General features: G+C 46.0%; 1 long non-coding RNA gene across 1 annotated transcript; it reads left to right on the top strand.

Annotated features, from left to right (window-relative positions):
- The first annotated feature begins 126 nt into the window (after window positions 1-126).
- Window positions 127-9271, top strand: LOC135820952 (uncharacterized). Its single transcript, XR_010554223.1, has 3 exons — window positions 127-185; window positions 2520-2591; window positions 9091-9271. It is a non-coding gene; the product is annotated as an uncharacterized LOC135820952 (long non-coding RNA).
- Window positions 9272-27195: the final 17924 nt, after the last annotated feature.

Genomic DNA, 27195 nt, shown 5'->3' with positions numbered 1-27195 from the left:
TTTACTGATTATGCACATTGCTTGAAAGCAAATCACAACAATGATTAAGAAGGAGTTATTGCTATAATGGTCCATGTTCCTCATTTTTGTTTGTGTTTTTACTACAAACTTAGAATTTTGGACGGCAATAAACTAGAGGAGATGAACCTGGACCACTTGAAGCAGATGCCGATGTTAGAGACTTTGTAAGTATGACATATTTAAAACAGAGAATGCTCAATACCGAAAGACGGTGCTGGTTCCAACAGGAATAAGAGGATGAAAAGTCTTTCAATCCGAGTTTCAAACCCTGAGGTAGTACGTTCAGGTTCTGCGAAAGTGCTCAATACCTGATTCAGGCAGAGCAGCGTACACAAAGGCACACAACGAAAACCTTTGGCAAATTCCGTTGTTATTCTGAGTTTCATGGCTGCACCAATCCTCAGACAACGATGTCTGATGATAGATATAAAGGCCTCTTTTACGGGCAAACAGAATACAATTGACAGTGGCATGGCGAATGATTAGAACACAACGCCAAAAAATGAAAATAATTGTATGTGTGAAAAAAACGTGAAAAAACAAGGAAACAAAAAACACAAAACAAAACCCAGGAAAATACAAGGGCACTGTCCTGCCCACCATCGTCTCCAAAACCTCACAGCCGGCCCTCCGAGATTGCCAACTCTCGCAATGCATTCACAGGACGGTGATATGACGATCGGGCACCGCGGATGCACATGATGTCTGATGATTGGTTCAGCCATGAAACTCTGAGTCACAACGGAATATGCCAACGGTTTTCGTTATGTGCCTTTGTGTCTAACAAGGGTTAGTAGTAAGGTACAGTCAGTTTCAAAAAGATTAGCAATCCTGGGGATTGCCCGAGGAGTTTGCTGTCTTACCGTATGAGCGCTCGAGCGCTGCCAGGAAAAATCACTGCGAACTCGAAGAAATATTGCGCGAGAAAGCATGAAAAATGACTGCTCACTCCAGTGGGTACACGATGTACGTCTGGTTTACAGTCAACTTCGCTTATAACGACACTCGGCGGGGCATCAGAAAAGTGTCCTTATTCGCGAAGTGTCGTTATACCCGAAGTCTAATTATATGTGTCACAGTTGGATGGGACTTTGCTCTGGGCATGAAAATTATGTCGTTATTCGCTAATTGTCGTTATATCCGCAGTCGTTATTAGCGAAGTTGACTGTACAACAAACGAGTTCTTCCTCGTATCGATATGGAGTCAGAGAGTACATGTCCAAAGTGTAGTGAATATTGACGAGCGGCATGGGTCCCATTTCGTATCGTGATCAAAATTTAGTAGTTTCTTTGAGCTGCGGTGCAATTTACTCTCACCATGTGATGAAAACGACATCGACCCAGACTCATTCCCAAGACCATGACTTGGCAAAGCTATCCGTGCAACTTCTACGACATTTTGAGAAAAGCAGACACCTCTGAGAGCTGATAGAAGAAGGCGTTGACTCCTAAATTCAAGTCAATTGGCGATCTTGAAATACTAAAATAAGTTAATTCTCAAAAACAAATAGATCGATCAATGTGCCGATGTATTTGACACATAGCTACAGCGCAATGACTTCCGTATTAACTCACACCGTTTCAGTGCTGTGGGTGTGTTCCCATGGCATAAGCCAGTCAAGTGTCAGTCAGCTTGGCAGGAAGCCCGAGTTCCAAAAACAAATTGTGCGGCACAGCCACCTTCTTTGTCAGCTCGATCAGCAAAACAATGAAAAAAGGTTTTACTTGAAGATAGTTGAACTCGGATGGTGAGCCAATTGAATTTTGGTGAAAAACCTCTTGGACCTTTCCGAACCTGAGCCGTCCAAGTTGGAAGGTTGTTTTTTGTGCCTTGGAGAAAGTGTTAGAGCTAGGTGTCAGGTCGCCGAATGTCTCAGTGCTCCTCGTCAGTTTTGTGCCATTTTGTCGCACTCGCTGACTGTATAAGATCTCGTAACGTTGGTGGACAGTTAGTCATAACTCGTACCATTTTGTTCTTCTCCTTTTCACCATAACTTGAAGATAGGTTTGGATTTGGATTTGAACTCACAATTTCATGGTCAGCAGACTCCATTCATAACCACAAGGCCAACAAGGAAGGGATACATCGTGGGTTTTGATAAATAATCGATACTAACTTCCAGCGCAAATCGTAAACCATGGGAAAAGGCCAGAAATCTGGCCGAGATTCAAACTCCTTTTAAAACATCTGTTACAATTGTTCCGAAACCTTCACAGAACAATTTGCAGTGCTATGTGCTTTGTTGTCCAAATTTCCCGTATCTTCGTACTTTTTAAGACCAAAAGCGGATTGCTAATCTTATTGAAACGGACTATAATGCTGCTCTGGTTTCCCGTCTCCGCTACCGTGCTGGGTTTGTACTCCTTGGCGCAATAAGCACGATCAGGCAACAAGGAGTCAGTCAAGGCTGAAAGTCAAGGTAAAGGCGGGGGCAACAAATCCACGAACATTCTCATAATGACAGTTCAAGTGATTTCTTGTGCTGTGGTCCTCTTAGATCCATGATGTGGAACTCACTAGAAGTCATCTCATCGTGGACACCTGGAGTTCTAAAGCATCTAACTTATCTGTGAGTTTTCGAATTTACTGAGTTTAAAACATGAGAGTTGAAACGGGGGAGGGTCTTACGGGCTGTAATCTGTCTCAATCTGTACTGTGAAAAAGCCTCCTGAGATTCACAATAATGTGACCAAGCCATACAGGAGGGAGTGGTGCCCTGTTGCAGATGGTTCAAGTGGAATGTTGGACGTGCTCCTAGTGAGACCCTGGTGGTGAGTGGGAGCCAGTAGAGTGTCAAAGTACTGTATATGTACAAATGGTCAAGCTGGCAGGAGAGCCTTCGATGAAACTTCTCTGCTACCTCCCGGGTATAGAGCACGCTCTGCTCAGCGTGCTGCAGACCCTGATTGCTCATGCCAACGACTCTAGTGCTCGTGAGGTGTGCCTCTATCAGCGTGTGGACGAGCTCTCCGCACAACTCACAGGCCTACGTGAGGAATTTTGTTCCTTGCAGAAATCAACAATTGCTTCTGAAAAGGACATTGGACGATCTTATCAGCACCAAGCACAAGGCGACAAGTCTTGTGCCCGTACGAAACTTCTTAACCGTCCTCCCCAGCTTGACCCAGCAGCAAACCAGCTTGATTAAGCCAATGGACTACAGTCAAGACAAATCGACGTCGCCTCTGGCTCTGCATACCCGTAAGGACGTCCCCGGCTTGCTTCACCCTGAGCCTGTAAAATGTAAGAAGAGCCAACCGATCCTGGCCGTCAACAAGGAGGACACTTGGAAATTAGCTGGCCAGTAAAGAAACAATCAGTGTTCTTTGTGGGCAATTTCAGCCAGGACTGTACGGTGGACAGTCTCATTGAGTTATGATACCATTTCGGAAAGCGTGGTGATGCCCACCACAGCAGCCTATATACAGCTATAAACGGGCAAGTGTCTGCCAGGGTATCAGTTGATTCCACCTCCCACCTGACAGTGACGTGAGTAAATTTCTGGCCAGGCCACTCTACTGCAGGCCGCGGAAATTCAACACCTCCACAAATGCTAATGCAGCCAACAGCACCAGCAGCAGCAGCAGCAAGCACAGCAAGAACAACAACAGCAGCAACAATGACAACAGCACCAGCAGCATCACCAGTAGTCATCGGAGCATCACCAGTACAAGTAGTCTCCGTAGCAGCAGTATCGACAGTAGCAACAACCTACTGAAAGCACAGCTGCAAAATCAAGAGCAATATTAACCTGGAATTGGCGTCAGGATTAACGACTTCCTGAGCGCGACTCACGGCCTGTCCGCTGCCGCTGCATGCACACCTGTAACCCCCTACCAGACTTGTGCAGCCAAGAAGTGAGCAAAGCCAAGATGCAACTGGTAGCTCTCGCTCGGCAGGAGGAGTATCCCGAAGCCGTCCATATGCTAAGGACGAACAAAAGTGTGCCACCAAGTGATGCCCTGTACAAGCTTACGCCAACCTTGATCACCGAAGCTGACCTGACCCTGCTTGTTCTTGGAAGTCGACTAGCGCATTCGCCATATCTGCCGTCCGACCTGCGACAGCCCCTGATCCTGCCACCTAAACATCGGCTAACCATATTGACCATCCAAGAGGCGGATCGAACAGCCAACCGCACGATCGGGCCGCAGCACCTGTCGTTTAAACTACGCTGACGCTATTGGATAGTGAACGGCCTATGAACGGTGAAGTCTGTTCATAAGGGGTGGGTCACTAAGCTTACTATAGTCTTCACACCACCAAACCCTATACAATAGCAGTTTGGTCTATATTTTTAGTCATTCAACATCTACCTTCACTGATGAGTTATGTATGAGCGAAACAGCTGTCTGAAGGAATTATCAATATAATTATCGTCTACGGAAGTGTCCTGGCAGTGGTGATGGTTGGGTTCAGGAGGATCTAGTCGGCTAAGGAGCGCATTGTAATGGTCGAGGTGACTCAACTTTTTCTTCAATGGCCGAGAGCTCTGTCGCACCCTGGAAAAATGTGATACGTGCGCCGTTAGCGTCAGAGCAAGACGAGAGACAAGACGAGTCAATGGACAATCCAGAGGACGCAATACCATAGGACCAACTGTTTCTACCAGCGCTATTGTACCCTCGACACAGCTCTGATGGTATACTGGGCAAATGCCACAGGGCCAGGCAGTACCCCGCCCTTGAAAAGTACTCTCACTGATACATGCTAGAAAAGCGCAGGACACTTGCTCTCCTCAATTCATTCCCTGAGCAGAGCACACAGGGAGCCTGCCCACACTTCATGACACTTCTTGAAAAGGATCGGAAGCAACCCGTCTGCTCCGGGAGCCTTATGTGCATTGAGATTACGAAGGATCTTTACAACGTCAGTGACCGTAGGCTGCGAGATAGCCAACATAGCAGTCTGGCGATGGGGAACAGATGGGCAGTGAAGGCGTGTCCGGATGGGTGTCTGAAACAGTTTGTGCAAAGTTGCGGGAGATACCAATGTGATCAATCCCTCCTAAAGTGTCCCTGGTATGTTTGTGAAGCAGGCCATTGAGTAACTGCCATTGACCCCTGGGCTGTCTACGCACGGACATGAATTGGTGTTGATAGTACTGGGTGCGGAGATGCCTGTTCATTAAAGGTCCCTCGCGCCGAACTCGACGATATTCTTCTAAAGCTGCCTGGTCACCCGCTTTCTTACATGCTCAGTGGTGGAGGTACTATCGACGTGCCAATAGAAAACGTAGTTCTGGAGTGATCCATTGCCTAGGCGAGTTCTTGTGTAGCTTTATGTGACCACATATGGATCGAGGTCATCAAGGACACCTCCAATACTACTATGCCATTCATTCACGCGTTTAACAACGCTAGTGCTAGCAGTGACATGCCGTCCTGTCTCAGTGAGAGCCGAATCACTTCTGTAAGATAGATCATCAAAGTCCAGGGTAGAAAGGGGTTTCTTTCCAGTGCTAACTTGGAGGTGACCTGGTCTGTCAAGGTCTAGACTAGCTTTCACGGCAAAGTGATCGCTAATTGGACCAGGCATCACATTGACATCGACAGCTACGAGATCCACAGTGACACATATAGGGTACAAACATGAATCGGAGCGGAATCTGGTCAGCTCTGTTACCATGTTATGAACACAGTGGGTTGCACACATGTTAAGGAACTGAACGGGAGCTTGATCAGACACACAATTGACAGTAGTGTGTCTATTGGTATTAGTCAATTGTCTGTTATAGTCACCACTATAATTAAAATCCAATCCAATCCAATCCACCTTCTCACGACCAGCATGAGGGGGAGATACCCTACGCAAAAAAATCTTCACACCACTCGACATTGCAAAAAAAGTCAGCATGTATATTGATGGTATTGAAGGAGAAATACCACCCTAGCCAAAACTATACTCGCATGCGTGACAGCATCAGTATACTAGGGACATGCAAATAGTTTCCCATGAGTCACGATGAGTTGGATATTGTATTGTATTGTATTGTATTTATTTAAAAGGATTCTCCAAAAGCAAATGGATGCTTATCACGGAAGTCTCCCACATAAATATCGCAAGAAAAATGGGGAAATGGGGGAGAGGAGAGTGGAAGATGAAGCATGGGAAGAAGGGAAACAAGTACCTAAATATCGAGGTATAAAAGCAGGAAAGAAATCGACGAGGGAAGAAATCACCTCAGCAGATAATAGCGGGACATTTAGATGAAAAAAACCCAGCAAGGATTAATTTCAAGGAAAAAAAAATTTCTCAAACGGAAAAGTTCGGAATTCCAGTCAGAGAATATCTATGCTGTGAGTAATGAGCCTTTAGAGCAATGCGAACATTGACAGAGGACTGAACGCAGCGGATGTGTTCTGGAAGTTTGTTCCATTCCACAGATAAACTGAAGAGAGGGGATTTAAGGAAATGGGCGCCAGAACGAGGTAAAACTATAGAGGACGGGTGACGACAACTAAGGGATACATTGAATTTGAAACGAATTAGCAAAGACGGAAACTGGTAAAAGACATGATGAAAATACAGCAAGGACAGAATCTGACGACGCCACTTCAGGGATGACCAGTCACAAGTACGATTAAGAATCTGCTTCGGGGTTTCCCACTCAGGAGGGTGCCGGGTCTTACAAAGCAGATATGAACGAGCAGCAACGGCTTGCAGTCGGTCTAACGTAAGCGAATCTGAATGGGATACGGCGAATGACCAGACAGGGACTGCGTATTCTAACAGTGGTCGTACGTAACACTTGTAGAGCATATTCACGGTTGAAGCAGAAAGGAAATGGGCCATATGGCGCAACAGAAAAACACGACTGCGAAACTTATGGGTGATAGATTTTATATGGTCAGAAAAATTTAGTGAAGGAGTGATAGTCACGCCGAGATGACAGTGGCTATCACCTTTCTGAATAGGCACACCGTTCATTGTCAAGGGGGATGACGGGCCGGGGGCTAATGCATATTTTTGAAAGGGTAGGTGGACGCATTTACTGGTGTTAAACGTCATGGCAGTAGCTGATGACCATTGACAACACTTATCAATGTCAGTCTGGAGCAATGCATGATGGATAGGAAGTGAGGTGTTTGCTGGAGAAACAAGAATTAAATTAGAGTCATCAGCAAAAAGGGATAGGGTACTAGAAGCAGGGGCATCAGGAAAGGAGTTGATGCACAGGTTAAAAAGAAGCGGGCCGAGATGGGAACCTTGGGGTACGCCAGCGGTGATGGGCAAAGGGTCAGAAAGAGTTTGGCCAATGCGAACGCAAATACTACGATCACTGATGAAGTCCTTCACCCAAGAACAGGCAGAAAGAGAACACCAACCTGAAACAGATTGAATAACTAAATGATGACTAACTCTGTCAAAGGCCTTAGAAAAATCAAGGAACAGCTGGTCACAAGAAGACTTAGAGTCAAATGCACGCGAAACAATTGAGGTAAGCTGTACCAATTGGTCAACTGTTGACCTCTTTCGACAAAAGCCAAACTGGCTGGAACTGATAATTTTATGGCTCTCAACAAACGAGTAAAACTGACGGCTAATCATAGACTCATACAATTTGGCAACTGCATTTAACAGCGATATAGGACGGTAATTGACTGGGTGAGAAGGATTACCTTTTCCCTTGAACACAGGTACAACAACGGCAGATTTCCACTCCCTGGGCTGAGTACTGGACAGCAAGCAGCGGTTGAAAAGGGCGGAAAGAGACTGTGACGTGACCTCAGCTGTTTCACGGAGGATGCGATTGTTCAGCAGTCCAGCGGTTTTACGTTGAATGGGAAGTCTGGATAGCGTGTCAAATACGGACTGCACAGAGAATGGTTGTATGGAGAACTTCACAGTGGACGTGGGTGTTAAAATACCAGCTGAGTGCAGGTCAGGTGTTAGCAGTGGCGCCTGGCTGTAGCTCGCAAACACTTTGGCTAGGAGATTCGTCTTTTCCGTATTATTCGTGGCTGGGTATGCTTGGTTGTCATGGTAGAGGTCAGGGATAACCGGAGACGGGCGATTCACATTACAAAGGATCTTTGCTTTGCGCCACCATGTACGGGTTCCATGATGCTGAGCCATGTCTCTCGCCATCCTCTCGTGATAATGGCGTTTCGCCTTCCGGAGCAAGGAAGTAAGACAGTTACGTGAGAGTCTATACGCTATCCAACTATCTGTAGATCCGAGACGTTTGGCCTTGGCGAAGAGACGATCCCGAAGCCGCCTCTGACGATGGTGAACAGCAGAGTACCAAGGCTTGTTCGATGGAAATGTGCTTCTCCGGACAACGGGAACAAACAACGATACAGAGTCTTCCAGCGCTGTGCGCCACAATGACCAGGCCTCATCAACTGTTTGCGCATTTTGGACGGCATCTAGCAAGGGTAGTTGCCACACGTGGTTGTTAAATGCTTGCCAGTTCGTGTGGGCAAAGTCGAGCCAGGTGTTTTGTTCAGAAGATATTTGGGCTGTGGAGCCTGCTGATCGGTTGTGGACGACATCGAAAACTACAGGACAGTGATCAGATACCGGTGGGAGGATGGTGAGATGGGAGACTGCTATTGGAGCATTAGTGATAACTAGGTCGAGTAGTGATGAACTCTTACCACTTGCGGAGTAGCGGGTAGGCTGTTGATCCACAAGTTGCGATAAGCCCAGATCATCCAGGGTGTCATACATGCATGTACCAGCAGGTGTATCAGGATCGGATGCAAGCCATTTCGAGAGGCGAGCGTTAAAGTCGCCAATGACAAATATGGAAGCTTGAGGACAAGATATTGATTGAATGCAGGTCCGGAGTGCGCTGCAGAACTGATATCGGCATAGGCATCTCGTTTCCATATTGACCCCAGCACCTCGCACTACTTGTTAGACACATTACACACAGAATCATGTATCGGAAACAGATTTGATATCCTTGCATCAGCCGTACGCGCCGGGTCATGTCAACCAGAATGTAGCACAGTAAGATGAAAGGAACAAAACCAGTCTACTTTATAACCAGCGGGAGCATCTCAGCACGAGTATAATTGTACCTTTGACTGATTTCTTTGTATTGTTGATTTCTCCAGCGGATTACAGAACAACCCTCTTCCATATGGAAACTATCTCTGTAACTTCATCTACCGACTTCCTATTTCCGACGGAACACTGAGCAACTGTGCGCAGATACATGTTTACAACCCGTTCACCGAGCTCACCAAAAGACATCCCAGCAACTGCACCGCAGTGGATACGTACATATACAACTACACTAAACTTTGTGAGTCCAGATTGAGTACAGTTGTGAGTACAGATTGATGAGAGAGAGAGAGAGAGCAGTAAGCAGGGTTATTGATTCACCTTTGCAATGAAAGAAAATATTCATTTTGTCACGAACAAGGCCGGTCTCGGAAGCTCGAGGTAGAGTGCTCAATGCACGAATGTACAGAGCAGTATACACACAACAGAGGCGAAAGGCTGTTAGCTAACACAGCCTTTTTTCGCCTGTGTTGTGTGTGTATTCCTTTTGTCATATTCTGATTCGTGTCAAAATGACTTCTGATCATATTTTTGTGATATCGTGTTGCAGATCTCAGTCGCACTACATTGCAGGTGACATATGTTCATAGCAATTCTATGCTCGTCGAGGTTTATTCATCAGGCGCACAATCCCAGTACAACTGTGTGGATGTTACACGCACTTACTTGTGGGGGAGCGTATCGCCTGCACCATCTGTGAAGACCTGCTCCAATGACACCAATGGCAGTGTACACGTCATGGATATGCCTGGCAATGCTAACTTTTCCATCGTGGGTTACAAAATGCACTCCAATGCCGTACAATACTGCAAATCGCCGTCTCGTCAGGTTACAACTCCCATATCATGTAAGTGCCTGCGTGTGTTAGGTAGAACGGCACAATATCTGCATAGTGTTACCTGTGAATTCCGAACAATCCGTAGGTTTGCTGCCGGTGAGGTTCATTGAGCGTTGGAAACATCTCACTTGACGCAATACCAACCATGTCCTGGCAATCTGTCCTTGCTTTATCGTGTAATTGATCAAGAGATGGAATGTGTCAGCAAATTCTCCATTTTGTGTTTGGCAAATATAGATGTTTATACCCAGCTCATATTGACCCCCACTAATTCTTGTGATTTATAACTGGGGTTTATACATGTACCTACATATCCATCACTTAAACACTGGGTACATATTAATTTTACCTATATTCCCAATTAGAGGCTGTAACTTTTCAACTAAGTTACTTTCAAGGGACTTGTCAGGCTGCATTTACATGGGAATTTTCCACCCGGGTCGAGTTCAGCCCGGGTTGAAAGTCTGTAGGATGGAAAAGGTAGGTGGGTGTTTACATGAAGACAGTTGACCCGGGGAAAATACTGATATGCTGCCAAAAGTCCACTTCTAGAGTCCTGTATCGTCACATGATTGCTTTCGCGCGAAATTTGTCTGTGCAGTGGTTGGCTGTGTGTATTGGAATTTGCAAAGCGAACAGTCATGTCCAATGACTAGGAAGCAAATGAGGTGCAAGTAAACCAGGAATGGGAACACTTGGAAAGGAGATACAGATAAAAATAAAATGTGGGAAAGGAAAAGAAAAAAAATTTCACGGTTCGCGTGAGACTCGGCCAGGCCCAGTTTTCCGCATCCGCAGGAACGCCACCACCCTCTTGGATCAAGGCGCAGATGCAGCTCCTAAACGGTGGGAGGTGAGTAGATCAGACCCACCACAAAGTGGTCAAAGACCGAAATCCCATTCACTGCATCCATGTTTCCCTCGTGCCAGGCCACGAGTTCCCAATTAACTGTGGGTCGCAGCACGGCTGGAAAAAATCCTTCCGCTTCCAAGCAGGACTTGAACCTGGTACCCTCTGTTTCTCAATCATGGTCTTAGACCATCCCACTATGCCTGCCTGCGAAAAAAAGGAAAGGAAAGCTCTCGGAAAAAGAAAAAAGAAAGAATGAAAGAAAGAATGAAAGAAAGAATGAAAAAGAAATAAAGGAGAAAAAGAAGAAAAAAAGAAAAATATAAATCGTGGTCACAGAGAGAAAAAAGCTCTTAGCAAACGAAAAAGGAAGGAGAAAGGAGAACATGAGGAGCTAAATCGTGGTCACGGCTAAAGCCCGAGTAACGGCAAGACACAGTAGGCCAGGCACCCAGTGCTGTTCAAACTTGGTGCGAGATACCCACAGAAGTACGATGGTACAATTCCTCGATTTCAACCCTCCCCTCCCCCAGGGGTTGGTTAAAATCAACCCGGGGAAAAATGTCAAACTCGGTCAAGCGCAATATTCCTTATGCACTTAGTACAGATGCAGGACATCCCGTAGAATCCCGTAGAATCCCGTAGAATCCGGTAGAATCCCGTAGAATCTCGTAGAATCCCGTAGACCCGGTTTGGTTTCGAGTGTTCAGGACCCTATTGTATTTATTGCTAATTCCACAACAAAAATAATCCCTGAAGGCATTTCATACGAAAACCTTTTCAAACAGAGATCTAGCTAGTCGTTAGTTCAATCACAAAGTGAAAAGGCAGGAAAAGCGTTTTATTTATTTATTTTACTCCAAGCAATACATGGCTGGGGTAGCCAATGGCCACTTTGCGTGGCGATTGCAGGGTTTTTATAGCCAACCATGGTTAACAAGGGAAAGAGTAAGAAGTCAAAAAGAAAAGGAAAAGAAGAAAGAAGCAAATATGGACTAAAATTGTGGACTACTGGTAAAGCAAGGCGCTCCTTAATGCTGTTAAAAAAGGCCCTTTGTCTCCTGGTGCAGCTTAAGCCAATGCAAATAGCCATTGAAAAGGGGGAATGTAGCAATTCAGAAGAGCGGGCTAGAGGAAGGGAGAGGTGGTTCCTAGTGGAGGTATCCCGTCGGAACCAGTCAAATGGTTTAAGATGCGGGGGTACTTTGGAAAGTTGAATACGATGGATAAGACAGCACATCATGATTCGTCGTCTTTCTAGGAGAGGTCTGGTCGAGGATAACATATAGAGGGCGACACTAGAAAGGGACTTGGGCATATGATAAAGACTCTTAAGGAGGGAACGATTGTGAATTTCCAGTTTCTGCTATTGGGCAATATATAGATTTGTCCAGGCAGTACAGCAGTAGTCAAAATGCGGCTAGATATATGCATTATAGAAAAGAGCACGACAGCTGTCAGGAAGATGGGCGCGGTGTGAGTATATTATACCTATGGCTTGACTAGTCTTCTTACACATTTCCACGAATTATGAGGATAAATTCTTCAACCGCGCATGTATAGCGCACAAGGAACACCCAACCGGGTAAGTATGTACACACATACATGTACATGTACAACCCTAGTACAGAACTTCGTACATCTGTACAACGTGCATAAGGACCACGCGTCAAGTAAATGCGCCAGTCAGTAGGGACCTTTCGCACCATGCGTACGGATACGAAACGAATGCTGATTCGTCACCTGGGTTCGAGGATTTGTCAGAGTCGCCGCGGAGAGCTCGTTTTCACGAATGGAAGCCTCTTCATTCGTGGCACGCCCCGAATCCGTCAGGTACACATTTTTTGCAAGGTACACATGTTTTGCCAGGTACACATTTTTTTGCAAGGTACACATGTTTTGCCAGGTACACATGTTTTCCCTTGATTCCATGATCCATGCACGTGTGCGCGAACACACCCGTACGCCAAGCTACCGGCCGTATTCGTAGTTGCCATGCACATTTGCATTACGACTTGCGAAACCTGAATTCTGTTTTCAACGAAACGATTACGAGCCGAATCAAACTTTTCGTTTCCCATTCGATTCGTAGCAAATGCGAAAGGTCCCTAATATGTGTTCATCACGGGTCGAAACTTGACCCAGGTCGAAACTTGACCCAGGTCGAACTCAACCCGGGTTGAAACGCCTCATGTAAACACAGCCTTTGTCACATTGAGGGAGCAATCCACAGATTATAAACCGGGAATATTTTTTCTACTTTGCATCACGCCGCACTGGATACGCACAATGGACAAATCTCACCACACGAGCTATTTTTTGTCACCATTTGCTTCTGGCAGTCTGTAAGCCCTGCTCCGGGGCCAGAGCTGCTTCAGCACAGCCTCTTAGAGTATCGCTCCACTCCATAACACAATCAAAAACAAGGAAACTCAAAGAAATCCCGTGGAAGCCTCGGATGATTATAATCTTCGGCGGAAAATCGGGGCCTCCAGCTGATTTTCATCCAGTGGATTAAATCTCACAAATCTCCCACTCAGCGGCAAATATCCATGGTAACCACGGATTTTTTTCAAATTGTCCCACAATGTGACGGGGCCTTTAGAAATGTTCTCTCCAAATTGAAAATGAAAGAACTGAAAAGAAGAAAGAAATTAGAGCAGGAATCGAACCTGCAACCATAAGATTCCCAAGCACCTTTCTTGACCACCCAGACACCAGGGTTTGATGCAGTAATTGGTTTGAAAGTGTGTGTTAGGTCTGCGACACGCAATGCTGCCTACACATAATAGTAAGCAATAGTATACTAGGATACTAAAACAGCTATTTCGGAACAGTATTTCAGGCCAAAAACGAAGCTAGGCATTAATGCATAAAGGCACACAATGAAAACCTTGGGCAAATTCTGTTGTGACGCAGAGTTTCATGGCTGAACCAATCATCAGACAACGACTCTGAGTCACAACGGAATGTGCCCAAGGTTTTCATTGTGTGCTTTTGTGTACGCCGCTCTGCCTGCATCAGGTATTGAGCACTTTCGCTGAACCTAAGCCTATTGACTCTGTGCTAGGTATAAATAGAATAAACACATCTGTCTAGTGTTTATGGAATTTAGAATCAACTCGTAAAAACTCCAAGTCAATCTCCAATTGACACAAACCTCGCTTATTCAACATAATCATATCCTATCCAATAAAATCTGTTTCTAAAAACAGTTTCTAAAAACAGCTTTTTAGGATCTGACCCAGTCCGCATAACCAAGAGATCTAGCTCCCTTGGCTGCTGTTGGAATATGCAAGAATGGGCCTTCCAGATAAGGTCTAGCAAGGACCTCGGTTTTTATAATAGTTTTTATTGGTCATAAACCCTCGGCCTCCTCATTTATTCTTTACATAAACACTGCCTATAAAAACCTCGCCTACGCCTCGGTTTTTATAGCAGTGTATATATTCCCATAAACACTACTATTCATTCTATGCATAAACCAGTTCACGTGATTCACTACCCTAACGCAGTTATACTGAGGATGCCAACTGATGATGTTCTAGCAAAACATTTATTAAATTTTCTTTGACTGGATTCTGCAGCCCCAGCAACCGCTCCTACCTCCATGGTTTTGACTGCTGGTGTGACGTCGGTGATGGTCGAATGGACTGGTATAGACTATTTATACTACAATGCTCCACCACAGGGATACGTTATTAACTACTACAGTCACGTGACTGGTGAGAACAATGGCACAATCAAGGCTGCGATCAACTCTACATCGGCCAATATAACAGGGCTGTTGAGTGGAGTTAGGTATACGTTCAGTATATCTGCTATATCTGCAGGAGGAGAAGGGCCAACAGCAGTACAGGACACTACCACATTGCAATCTGGTAAGGATGTAAATACAACAATTTTTAAGTAAAAGAAGAGGAGACAATAATTTGATAACCGCAATCAAAAAGACAAATTGACTGTTTTTTATACATCGTTCATGCAATGTAAATCGTTGGAGACAATGTGCAATAAAACAATGAAAGTAGGAAGAAATAGTGTAGCAAAATTTGGGATTCAAACACGTTTTCACTAAACTGTCGACATCTGCATGGACGTCTTCTACTGTAATGAGGGCATGGACACGCCATGGATATCTGAAACTGCGTTAGACGGTTGTTGTTGCTGGTCACAACTGAAATTGAGTTTTCGTTCAACAATGTCATGTATTAACAAGTCGATGGTATCGCTATGGGTTCGCCTTTTGGTCCAGTATTGGCAAACATGTGTGTAACCCTAATCCTAACCCTAATCCTAGATACTGTGAGTCGAAAATTGATGATTCATTTTGGCCTGACCTTTATGTACGTTTCGTGGACGATTCATTCACGCATTTAGGCAATGAGGAGCGTATACACTGTAACAAGTTTGTGATGTGTTAACATTTATCATGTGTGTTCCCATACCTATATTATTCACCCTGCCTTTCGTTTCACCTGTGAGCATGAGCGGTCCAACAATTGTAATTTCTAGATGTGCTTGTGGAAAAAACGAGTAGTGACGTACTGATAACCGTTTATCGAAAGGCGACATTTACTGATCAGTACATTGTATATGACTCCTATTGTGCGTCTCAATATAAAGTCAACTTAGTGTGTAACCCTGTGGATCGTGCAAAGCGTATTTGTTCGCCCTGCAAGCTGCAAATGAAGCTCGCTTTCCTCCGTTTAATGTTAGTGAAGAATGGTTACCGTGAGTTTTGTTGAAGAAGCTGTTTTCTGTGGAACAAATTACTAAGGCAGCGTTGATTGGTCCTGCCCGTTGTTCGGTCTATTTATGTTTGCCTTGGAAAGAGCAGGAGTCGACTAAATTGTGTATTTCAATAGAATCTGTCGTTCTTCTAACATATCATGCAGTGCACTTCGTACCAGTCTTTACAACGATGCACGTATTTGCCGCACGGAAAAATGTCTTACCAGCCCATCACCTTAGTCATCTCAAAAACCTTTGAACGCGGACAATGTGCTAGTCTGTATGTTGGTAGGACTGTTAAGCACCTGAACGCACGCATTAAACAACACACACCAAGTCACACACTTCCAAATGCGCACACCAATAAAGAACAAAGTGCGAGTGACATAGAAAACTACCAATGAGCTCGCAAGAGTGTTGTACGGAAACTTGTTTGAATCCTAATTTTTCTTTACACTAATTCTTCCTCTTTTTATCATTTTATTGCACATCGTCTCCACTGTTTTACATTGCATGAATAAAAACTAGACACTAATGGCCATTCAGCTTTTCTTACTGATTGCGGTTAGCAAATTAAGTTTTAACTTAAAACAACGATAGTATGAGTGGGTCGGTGGAGCTCGAAGTGGGAGCTGAAGCTACGTGGGCCATGGTGGCACTCGTGATAGAACTCGGGTCCGCGAGTTGCTACTGAATTTGCCTGAGGCATAGAGGCGGGCCCATTTGCCACATCCATGTTAATTGGGAACTCGTGGCCTGGCATGAGTAATACAAGGATGTGGCAAATGGGATCGAAGCCTTTGGCCTCTGGTTGGTGGATCTGATCCCACCGTTTAGGAGCCACATCTGACGCCTGATCATGGGGTGGTGGCGTCCCACGGAAGCGTAAAGGTGGTTCTTGACCAGGGAGTTGTACGACTCCTTGATCTTGACCTGCCCGGTACGCGAACCCCGTCGAATTTATTTATTTTTTTATTTATACAGGCGGGCAGGGCAGCGCAGGCTGGTGTGGTAACTGGAAGGCTGTAGCGATTCTCGACCTCAAGGATAGCTGCAACTTCGTACGCCCGCGAACCACGGCATCGAGGGCTGCAGGGCTGACGGTCCTGATGTGCAGGCGCAGGTCACTATTTACCTGGCCGTCAATTAAAGGGGAAGTGCATCGATTTTTCAAGTAGGGCTCAGATGAAAGACAATTGGATATCGGTTCCGATGGTATATCTCTCGCTTGCGTACGGCAAGGGAAACTTGCCATATCGCCGATTTCCCTATCCCGTTTCCATGGCGACTACAGGTGATGACGCACATTCTGCTTAGCTCCGTGAGAGAGAAGGTCGATCACTGCAGAATTGTGTCATTTTCAGTTGTCTTCTTGCATTCACGAAGTGAAAGAAGTACTGTGTTCAATGCTGTTAGTGCCGTGAACTGTTTATCAGTAGTCCTCTCCGTTGTGTACCGGGACGTGACACCGACAGGGGAACGCTGGAGTGCGGACACGTTAGCTGGCAAGCGAAAATCGTGACAAACCAAGTGTGGAAATCTTGGTTGGGACAAATCAAACGTTCAGCATTTACCTCAACCAAGGACCATGCCGTTTGCTCTTTCCACTTCCTGAAGATGGATGCGCTGCCTGCTGGAGACTCTCCTATCTCTCGTAACATCTTCTGAAGCCAGGTGAGACGACGAGTAGCGGAGATTAGCGAACGAAATAATGTCGTATGTTTTGAAATTTTTGCTGAACATATCTCAGGAGAGATGGCATGTATGAACTTAGTCCATGTGAACTCAATCAGCCCATGAACTTACCCATGAACAAATGCTTTCCTTGCAGACGTGCATGAGTCTATCCAATCTACACGTAGAGATCATTCCATGCCCTCAGTGAATGGCCCATTTTGTCCATACACTTCATCTGCATGTTGTCTCTATGGAAAAGGGTATTGTTCATTTCATATGAAGAAGTTCGGGCAATAGATGCTTTCCTCTGGTACAATTCTGTTGACCTGATGTTCTTTCTAGCTTCATGGGTAGCTTAGGTGAGGTACCATCACCATCATGTTTACATGAGGATCAAACACTGCACCGTTCTTTGTTGTGACATGACGTAAGTTATTGTAAGTGCTTGCAGACTCCATACGTTCCAGCAACACCTAGCATGGTTTCCCGTGAACGTTGTGGGTGAACAAATTCCTGTCCAACATATACACACACTTGCCCTGCCCTGTCGAGTCACTGCCACGTGGGCCCGGAGGGGCAGTGGAGAGAGAATGGGAGAACGCCGCCCCATGGCACCCGGGACACAAAAACAAGAGTTTGTCTATGTAGGGAGCAACACACATACATACATACACCACACACACACACACACACACACACACACACACACACACACACACACACACACACACACACACACACAAAATGAGAGTTCGGGTCATCTGCCACGAGACTGACGTACGGCCGCGGAGAGCTTCAGCGGCGGTGTCTATTCCTGCCCTGGACCGAAAGGAAGCAGCGGTCGCAGGACACACAGTATTCACCACAACACGGCTCCACTGTCGTTGGGGGCTGAGCCACACACTTGTGACAGGCAAGAACGCTATAGCTAAGAAAGCAACGGCCACAGCGATCACACTGGCATGCTCCACGCTGCTCCTGCACAACACTCTCTCTCGCTCACACACACACACACACACACACACACACACAACACACACACCGTGACGCGTGCGCACATACTGCAAGAAAGAAAGAGAGCATGAGTGTCAGATTCTTGCATAGGAAGTGTTTATCAGCACACACTTATACATGCACATGCAGGCACTCAACGACCAACTATGCACCATGCCGTATGTTCGTCAAACATAAGATTGCAATACCAAAGAACAACATAAACAAGATCACTTACTTCGTTCTCCTCCAAGTGTGTCCTCCCCAGCCAGGCCGTCTCCTGCATTTCCCTAGGCGGAATGTAGCCTACGAAATGGTTTCTCTAGACTAGGAGAAGATGCTTGGTATTCGCCATCTCTCCTGAGAAATCAGCAAAAATTTCAAAAAAATACGACATTATTTCGTTCGCTAATCTCCGCTACTCGTCGTCTCACCTGGCTTCAGAAGATGTTACGAGAGATAGGAGAGCCTCCAGCAGGCAGCGCATCCATCTTCAGGAAGTGGAAAGAGCAAACGGCATGGTCCTTGGTTGAGGTAAATGCTGAACGTTTGATTTGTCCCAACCAAGATTTCAGCACTTGGTTCGTCACGATTTTCGCTTGCCAGCTAACGTCTCCGCACTCCAGCTTTCCCCTGTCGGTGTCACGTCCCAGTACACAACGGAGAGGACTACTGATAAACAGTTCACGGCACTAACAGCATTGAACACAGTACTTCTTTCACTTCGTGAATACAAGAAGACAACTGAAAATGACACAATTCTGCAGTGATCGACCTTCTCTCTCACGGAGCTAAGCAGAATGTGCGTCATCACCTGTAGTCGCCATGGAAACGGGATCGGGAAATCGGCGATATGGCAAGTTTCCCTTGCCGTACGCAAGCGAGAGATATACCATCGGAACCGATATCCAATTGTCTTTCATCTGAGCCCTACTTGAAAAATCGATGCACTTCCCCTTTAATTGGTTGAGCGTCAGACAATGAGCGGACCCTGTTGGCCTGGAAAGGCCCGTGCCGCAAGGCGCTGGAGCTGCAGACAGACAATGAGCGGACCCTGTTGGCCTGGAAAGGCCCGTGCCGCAAGGCGCTGGAGCTGCGGCGAACTCGGCCTGGGGCTCACTTGATTGTTTCATACGAGCTAGAAACTCGGCCTCAAGGAGGCGACTCTGCTGTGGACGATCGAACCGTAGCCCCAATTCGTTGCACATTTCTACGTACGTGTACTACAGCCGCCAGAATGGTCTGATACGTCGTAAACTCACTCTTCTTGAAACAACAAGGCAAAAATGCTACCTTTTCACATCATGGTAGTCATTTGCCACGCACGCTGCGTTCAACTGGGCGACGAAGGAGTGCCAATCGACTTGGCTGCAACCCCAAAACGTCGGTTGTACAACTACTGGCCGAGCAAGTGGTGCCTGTGGAGGAGCAGGATCCAGACCCAGAGTGAGCTGGTGCAGCGGTAGCAGCAGCAGCGGTAGCAGCAGCAGCTTCAGGAGCCTGTGCCATTTTGTAGTGTATACAGGTAAAAGGATAAGGAACAAACAAACAAGTAAGACTTCGTAAGCAACACGGGACGCGTTTGAGGACTAAAGCCTACTATAGTACAGCAACATTTCAAGTACGGCGAGCAGCAGTGCAAGAAAACACAGACAACGAAGAGCTAGCTTAGGGGACAGAATTACACATGGATCCAACAAAGCAAGCCTAGAAAATACTAGCACAGCAAAAATGTAAATATTTTACAAATGAAAGCTGGCACAGAGCAAAGTTATCTACAGTGTGGCAGACGGACGGTATCTGCAATGAAGCAGACTTACTCTGGAGAGCCTGAGTGAGAGTACAGTTTGAGTACTAAGTCCCTGGCGGGACTCGGCCGCTTCTGACACTATACTGTGCTCTCAAACTCGTCAGTCACTGAACTGATTTTTTGTAAAGAAGACATGAACTCCTAGTATATGAAGAGGAGTATTTCAATGTAGAGCGAGATAGAGAACTGCTATATAGCTGGGTATTATTATGTATAAGCGCACTCGGGGAAGGCTAGACAGTATGTCTCTAGATAATATGAATTGTATGGAAGACCAGTAAATAGCACTCAGCACTCACAACACAGTCAATACCGTCACACAACACAGTCGATACCGTCACACAACACAGTCAATACCGTCACACAACACAGTCAATACCGTCACACAACACAGTCAATACCGTCACACAACACAGTCAATACCGTCACACAACACAGTCAATACCGTCACACAACACAGTCAATACCGTCACACAACACAGTCAATACCGTCACACAACACAGTCAATACCGTCAGACAATCATGAAAGGCATCACACAGATGCATCACGAACAGTAGAGGTGACAGATCACATCTGTCACCTCTACTGTTCGTGATCTACATTAATGACCTACCAGAAGCCATACATCACTCGCACACCTTCTTGTTTGCGGATGATGTCACTCTAATTTTGCCGTACAAAGGCTCTCTATCCAGTCCTGGTATCCAAGGAGACATGCATGCATGCCAAAACTGGGCCAGGGAAAGAGGCGGAGAGTTTTCGCCCTCAAAAACTTCTGTTTTAAGCTTCCGTTATAAGCCAGCGGCAGCATCGTCACCAGCACCAACATCTGCCACCTACACTATGGAGGGTCTACCTCTTCCCAGTATTGACATCCTCAAACTTCTGGAAGTTCGCTTCAGTGCAGACCTAAACTTCCGTCAACACTACCTTGACATCAGTCGCAAATTCAAGCAAAGAGTAAGCCTACTTTGTCACATGGCACATCGTCTTACACCGCAGACCATGATGCTCTTCTACAAGTGCTATGTTAGACCTGTGATTGAGTATAGCGTCGTAGTGTGGTCCTTTCGTCTTCGTTCAAGCGACTTGACTGAGCTGGATAGAGTCCAGGCCAGGTTTGCAAGATCCTACCTTCGGAAACGCAAAAATCCGAATCGACTTTAATGCACCCAAGCAGGATCATAATAAAAAAGCTAACATTGAATCCCTTCTTTACCGCAATCAGTTTTTAAGCTTAGTTACCATGCACAAATTTATTTTCAAATATCGACGTTGCCTAGCTTCATTCCATTTCAATATCACTCAGAGTGCGAGACGCCCTAACAACATAATTCTCCCTAAAGCAAAGACCAAATAAAAATCGTTGTTTCTCTTCCAACCCTCCCTCTTATGGAACTGCCTCCCACCAAGACTAACTGCAGAACCATCCATTATTATTTTCAAGAATGAGCTTCGCAAACTCACTTGCAAACATAGTGCTTCGCTCTCCGGTATGCCTACGCTATGTACATCCCCCCCCTGTGTGCTCCCCAACGCATTCACGCTGCACAAATTTTCACTACTTTCACTTTAGCTCATACATGTACATGTACATGTACATGTACATCCTTCAAAGCGGTGAACCCCTTGATAGGCGACAAGCCTCTGGGTCATCCTAATAAAAATATTATTATTACATGTACTTGTACATATATTACAACAATCTTGACTTGCTTAGTAGAGACATTGTAAGTATTCTAGATTGATGTGTTGTAAGTATTACTGTATGGTTGGATCAATAGAAACTCTGATGCCGAGGGAAATACCCTACTCACGTGTTCACCTTCAGAGTTTGCGTAACGTTTTCTTTCTTTTCACTGTGTCTCCAGGACAACCAAAGCCACCAAATGATACTGGGCATTCCCATGGCAGCAATGTAGCTATCATAGTCCCCTCAACGGTGATATTTGTCCTGGGTGTTTGCACAACTCTAGGAGTTGTCGTTTGGAGGCGAAAGTGGGTAAGCAGAGTATTTCACTTGCACCATGCAAGTAAGGGTGCAGGTACTGGCGGTGAAAGCAGTACCCAAGCGACAGCTGGGCAGTTCCAGTCATCCCAAGACCCTGTGAACCAAAGCGACAGAGCTGTTCTCACTGAAAATGAGCTGTATGCTGGCTTGGATGAGCCAGGAACAGTCAATGAGCTGTATGGGACTGGCTTGGATGAGCCAGGAACAGTCAGTGAGCTGTACGGGACTGTCCAAGCAGACACCGGGAACACATCTACCCAGCATCATGACACACCCGAGCCAAAAAACAACATCACAGAGTGAGCCCCAGTACTGAAATGAAAGCCAGGTGCACAACGACTAAACGCGGATCGGAAACCATTGATGAACTTTAGAGGAAAGGACAGGCAAGTGAGGAAAGCAAACATTTGCTTTTGAGTTTCCATACACTCCCCTTTCCAAGAAGTGCTCGTTAATTTGAATGATTGTTTTCCTTTCATGGGCATGCTCATCTTTCAGTTTCGTCTTTATGTCGATCTTCATGCTATACATCTTCCCCATGCTTCTCAGGGAAGACTTCTCCTTGGAAGTGGGTATACAATCGTTTCTTCATTCCCAACACAATTTCCCTTGTATAGGCCTTTTATAATCTTTAAAAGCATCCAGTAGCGCATGTTGGCAAAGTGTATCACGCTCTTAGTCTATATACTCGTTCTCAGTCACTCCACCTATACTGCCTTTGTTGCTTTTATTCCTGATTTGGTATTGCTGCTGCTACGCTTGCTGGTGCCTATCTATGTTTGTCCATCTGCGGTACAGCATGGAAGCAGCATTGGCCTTTCCTCCTACATAAACCCCCCGTTTTTTTGCTCCATTTTCACATTTGCTTTCATGAAATTGGTCTTGTCGCCCGACTTCCAACAATTAAAAAACACACACACACACACGTACCTGTCGCTTCACTGATCAACTGAACAGTGTTTACATGCTGAACAGTGTTTACATGCTGAACAGGGTGTTTGAGAGAAAGTTTAGAACAATTTTTGCGTACTTGTCACGTTTCTCCAATCTTTAGATCACCTTATAGTTCAACCCGTCTTCCAAGCTATGCGCATACTCATTTCTTCTCTTTCATCTTTCCACTTCCCTCGCCGCCTGTTCCGCAAGTAAACCCGCTCTGGCATTTCCATATAGACCTTAAGGTGCAAGTTTATCATAACTTTATGCTGTGTGCTTAGCCCATGTTTGGTCTTCAGCGATTTCTAATGTTTCCTCGAGTTTTTTTGTTCCCAAACAACATGCCCCGCCCCCCCGTGTGCCTACAATTTCTGGCGAAGATTGGGTGTAGCGTGACATCACATACCAGCTACATGTATATTGTCCAACATTTGTTGTGATAAATAGATCGATCCTGGTAGAAAGTTCCTTCCCAGTAAGGAAATTACAAACCTGGACAGGGAATCTCCGCCTTCAGTTTCAGAAAACGCTGATGTGGCTGAGTTGCTTGAGCAGGGTATCATTAGTTCTCAGTTAGTTTATTAAACTTCCACGGTCAACTGGGTATACATGTACGTGCTACTGGGAGTAAGGGTAACAATACATTGTAGATGCAGCTGGCGAAGCTGGCCTCCTCCCCCCATCCTCTCCCCCCCCCTCCCCACACACACACGCCTCTTGTCGGGGAGTGGTCGTCCGACTTAGGGTTCCCTGTAACAAGACGGCAACGTCTGTAGGGCCTTCCCTATCAAAATAATAAATTCTACTACTACTACTACTACTTACCACCTCACTCTGGCTGCATCGTGGTGCATAGGCGAAAAGTCTGCCACCCTGGTATGACGGTAACCTTTATCCTACCATTGTTCGCTAGGTTATGCGATTCACGTCATACACTGTAGGTACGTTTGCCACCCCAAATTCTTCTATATAAGGGGTTTCTCTACCCGCTTTGGGCATTTTGCCACCCCAACTGGCTCCTATATATGGCGGATTTGACGTTATCGCATAACCTCAAGAATTAGGAAATGGACTCTTTGTGGCCAAAAAAGTTGTTAGAGCGGTCCATTTTCTGTTTTTATGATTCATTGTTCTTACATGTATATGAACCCAGAACAATATTGAGTTTTTTAGGTGCATCCATCCTCCTATGTGCTAATACTTAGCGTACCGTAAAGTACCGTAAATTCGCGGATAAAAGCCGGGTTTGCATACAAGCACATCGCGGATAGAAGCCTGAAAATCAAACGGGTCAAATGCATAATAGCCTGTCGCGCGTAGAAGCCTGGCTTCTATGCAAGCGCGGATCGGGTAGGTCAAGAGTGCATGTGCTGTACGGTGCACAGTAAAACTGTTTTGGGCGACTCGTTTGTACGGCGTGCAATAAGGCAACGATAAATCTAATGAGAAAAGCAATGGACAACAATAAATTTGATTGCCGGGGTCCTGTGACTGAGTGGGGACTCCACATTACTCCCCCACCAGTGGCCTCATCTAACTTGCCTGCTAACCGTAAGTGCTCATGCATGTGTCATGACCATAGATGTTGCGGTGGCGAATCTTTGATGGGGATCATGAGTAGTTTGATCAAGGAATTGGCTGCCATGAAAGAAGCTGTTGTTGACAACAATTCCCTGAGAATCGAAGTGGCGGCACTCAGGGAGGAAGTTCAGAAATTGCGTACGAGTACATGTACCCGAACAGGCCAGTCCACGTCCTCCACGGCCACATCAGTGATCAACCCACGCACATCTGACTCAGGGCCTGTTACACGCAACTCGTATTCAAATGCTTGCAGCTCAGGGGTTACAACTGACACAAGTACACCACGCGAACCAAAATGTGCTCCCGTACCGGTCGAACCTGAGTGGGAGGATGTATATGTTGAACGGAGAAAACCACGAGACCCTGCGCGCACGTTGGCAAATAGGACTACCACTGCCAGCCGTGACGTAGCACACAAGCCAGGCCAGTCCACTGTAATCTCGTATTAGTGAGGTTTTGCATTCCGAAATTCGGTTCGCGAGTTCGACGGTCATTTGTCGAAAATAATTATGTCGAATTTTCGGGTGAACGTTTGTTTTGCAAGTCGAACATCGCGTTTGTTCTCTTCGTGAGCTTGGTTGATTCAGTTGCCATGGAAGGGAACATGGCGGTCATAATCGCCCGGGAATTTTGAACTTTTTGAGTTGTCGGAATAAACATTCAACGCTGAGTGACGCTGCGTGACATGAAGTAACTGTTACTACTAGTCACTGTACTAGTCGCAAATAATCATGTTGACTGAAGAGGAGAGAGACAGCCTGGTAGCGCTGCTGCTTTTATCGTACGAGTACGGAGATCTTGAGGAGGATGATCCGTTGCTATTGGTGTTAGCGCTTGAGGAAGATGTCGAGCTCACGAACTACAAATTTAATCAAGTTACTGGACAGCGGCTGTGCCTCGAGGAATTGGACGACGAGAAATGTTTGCGGAGGTTTAGGTTTACGAAAGCTGCGTTGAAAGACCTGCACAGGCGATTTAGACTGCCAGACAAAATGACTGCTCCTTGCAGAACAACTTGGACTGGAATGGAGGGCTTGCTTGTAGTTCTCCGACGTCTATGTTACCCCAATCGACTTGGAGATTTATGTGAAGAGTTTGGAAGACCTAAGCTAGTGCTAAGTATGATTTTCAACATCACGCTCATTTGGATACACAACGTTTGGGGTGACTTGCTCACCAACCCATTTGATAAAGCATTCTTCACCCAAGCTAGGTTGGAGAGCTACGCAGCTGCAATGGCGAGACGCACGAGAGTTGACCTCAAGGTCATATGTTTTATAGACGGAACAGTGCGGCCAATAGATGACTTGCACAAAGATTGTCTGGGTTCGAGACGGAGCAAGTGGACCTTCTGACTCTGCACTTCCCCACCTTTTGAGTTCTTGACTTTCGAAGTTTCGCTTTTTGCCTGACGAACACTGAGCTAGTTTTTTTGGCTAGAGAGTAGAGTTGTTTTGATTCGACTTGTATCGTCATGCCGAAGCGCTGCTGCGCTCCTGAATGAACTAGCAGACGAGAGATGGAACTGAGGCTCCCATTCCATACGTTCCTTTCCTAGCCGGCCGGGCGGGAGGCAGAAAAATGAGGGAATAACGTTATTATTTTAGTATCATTGGTGTAGGCTGCAACAAGCACGTCGTGGTCCTGAAGTGTGACTAGTTTCCCGCAGTGGAAGCGAAGTGAAGCACAACGAAAGTTTGTGGACGTCTGAGAAAGAACTCGATTCCCTTTCAATCGGCTGGACTAGCTCCAGAGCGACCCTCTCCTGAGGACAGACTGCGGAGAGGCCAGGAACCTGCCGAGTGACGAGTGGAAGCCTAAACCATGAAAATGAAGGGTGGAAGGACTGAGTATGAGAGCCAGATGGCCTTTAGTAGTACTTCAAGTAGTATCTGAGTTGAAGGAGAGAACAAGTGTGCTGGAGAAACGCTGCGAAGTCCTCAGGCCTGATGTGTACTAGCTACTGTTGAAGTCTCACTTGTTCCGATTTGAACATTTCATCAGCCCTTACTCTGGGCAGCTGTATCTAGACTTGGATCTAGGCCAGAGACATAGCATTGTAAACCTTACTGAAGCCATATGTATCCGATGCCTGGCTCTAGTGAGAAAGCAGTTTGGCGCAGGCTCGCAAACTATGATTGAATCAGGGAGTGGTGGAAAGTCACATTATACCTCTTCATGATTAGCTGGTAATGACGACGAAGCGGCTCCGGCTGGGTCTCATGGGAAAGTAACTTGCATACCTGTTTAGTTGCAACGAGGCAACGGTACCCCATGTACTAAAGACATGATTGAACTACATTTCATCTCCTCCTGGGAGAATGTGGAACAAATAATGCCAGAGTGTGTCTGATACACATCACAGTCTGCTGAGTATGTTCATTATTGTGGACGTAACATAACTGCGCTGTGAGGTACCTTCTGCGTTGGACCTAGAGTTGAGCCACTACTCTTCTTACAAATTCCGTACAACGGTGAAAGGATTTGTTGGAGCATCATCAAACAGTGCATTCGCCTTCATCATACACTGGCTCCGTTGCCTACAGTAATTCACATCTTGACGGGGCGCGCTGGGACGATACGGAAGGAGCGGCGGGAACCATTGGAGTGCTCATGATGATGGTTAGCGGAGACGGATGTGAGTGTCAGGAACGGGAACGCAACCGCACTACTGTACAGATCAGGAAGCGATGGAAGAGTTATTATTATTATTATTATTT

The sequence above is a fragment of the Sycon ciliatum genome, chromosome 7, assembly GCF_964019385.1.
Source record: "Sycon ciliatum chromosome 7, ocSycCili1.1, whole genome shotgun sequence".
Lineage (NCBI taxonomy): Eukaryota > Metazoa > Porifera > Calcarea > Leucosolenida > Sycettidae > Sycon > Sycon ciliatum.
This window is presented reverse-complemented; position numbering and strand designations above follow the sequence as displayed.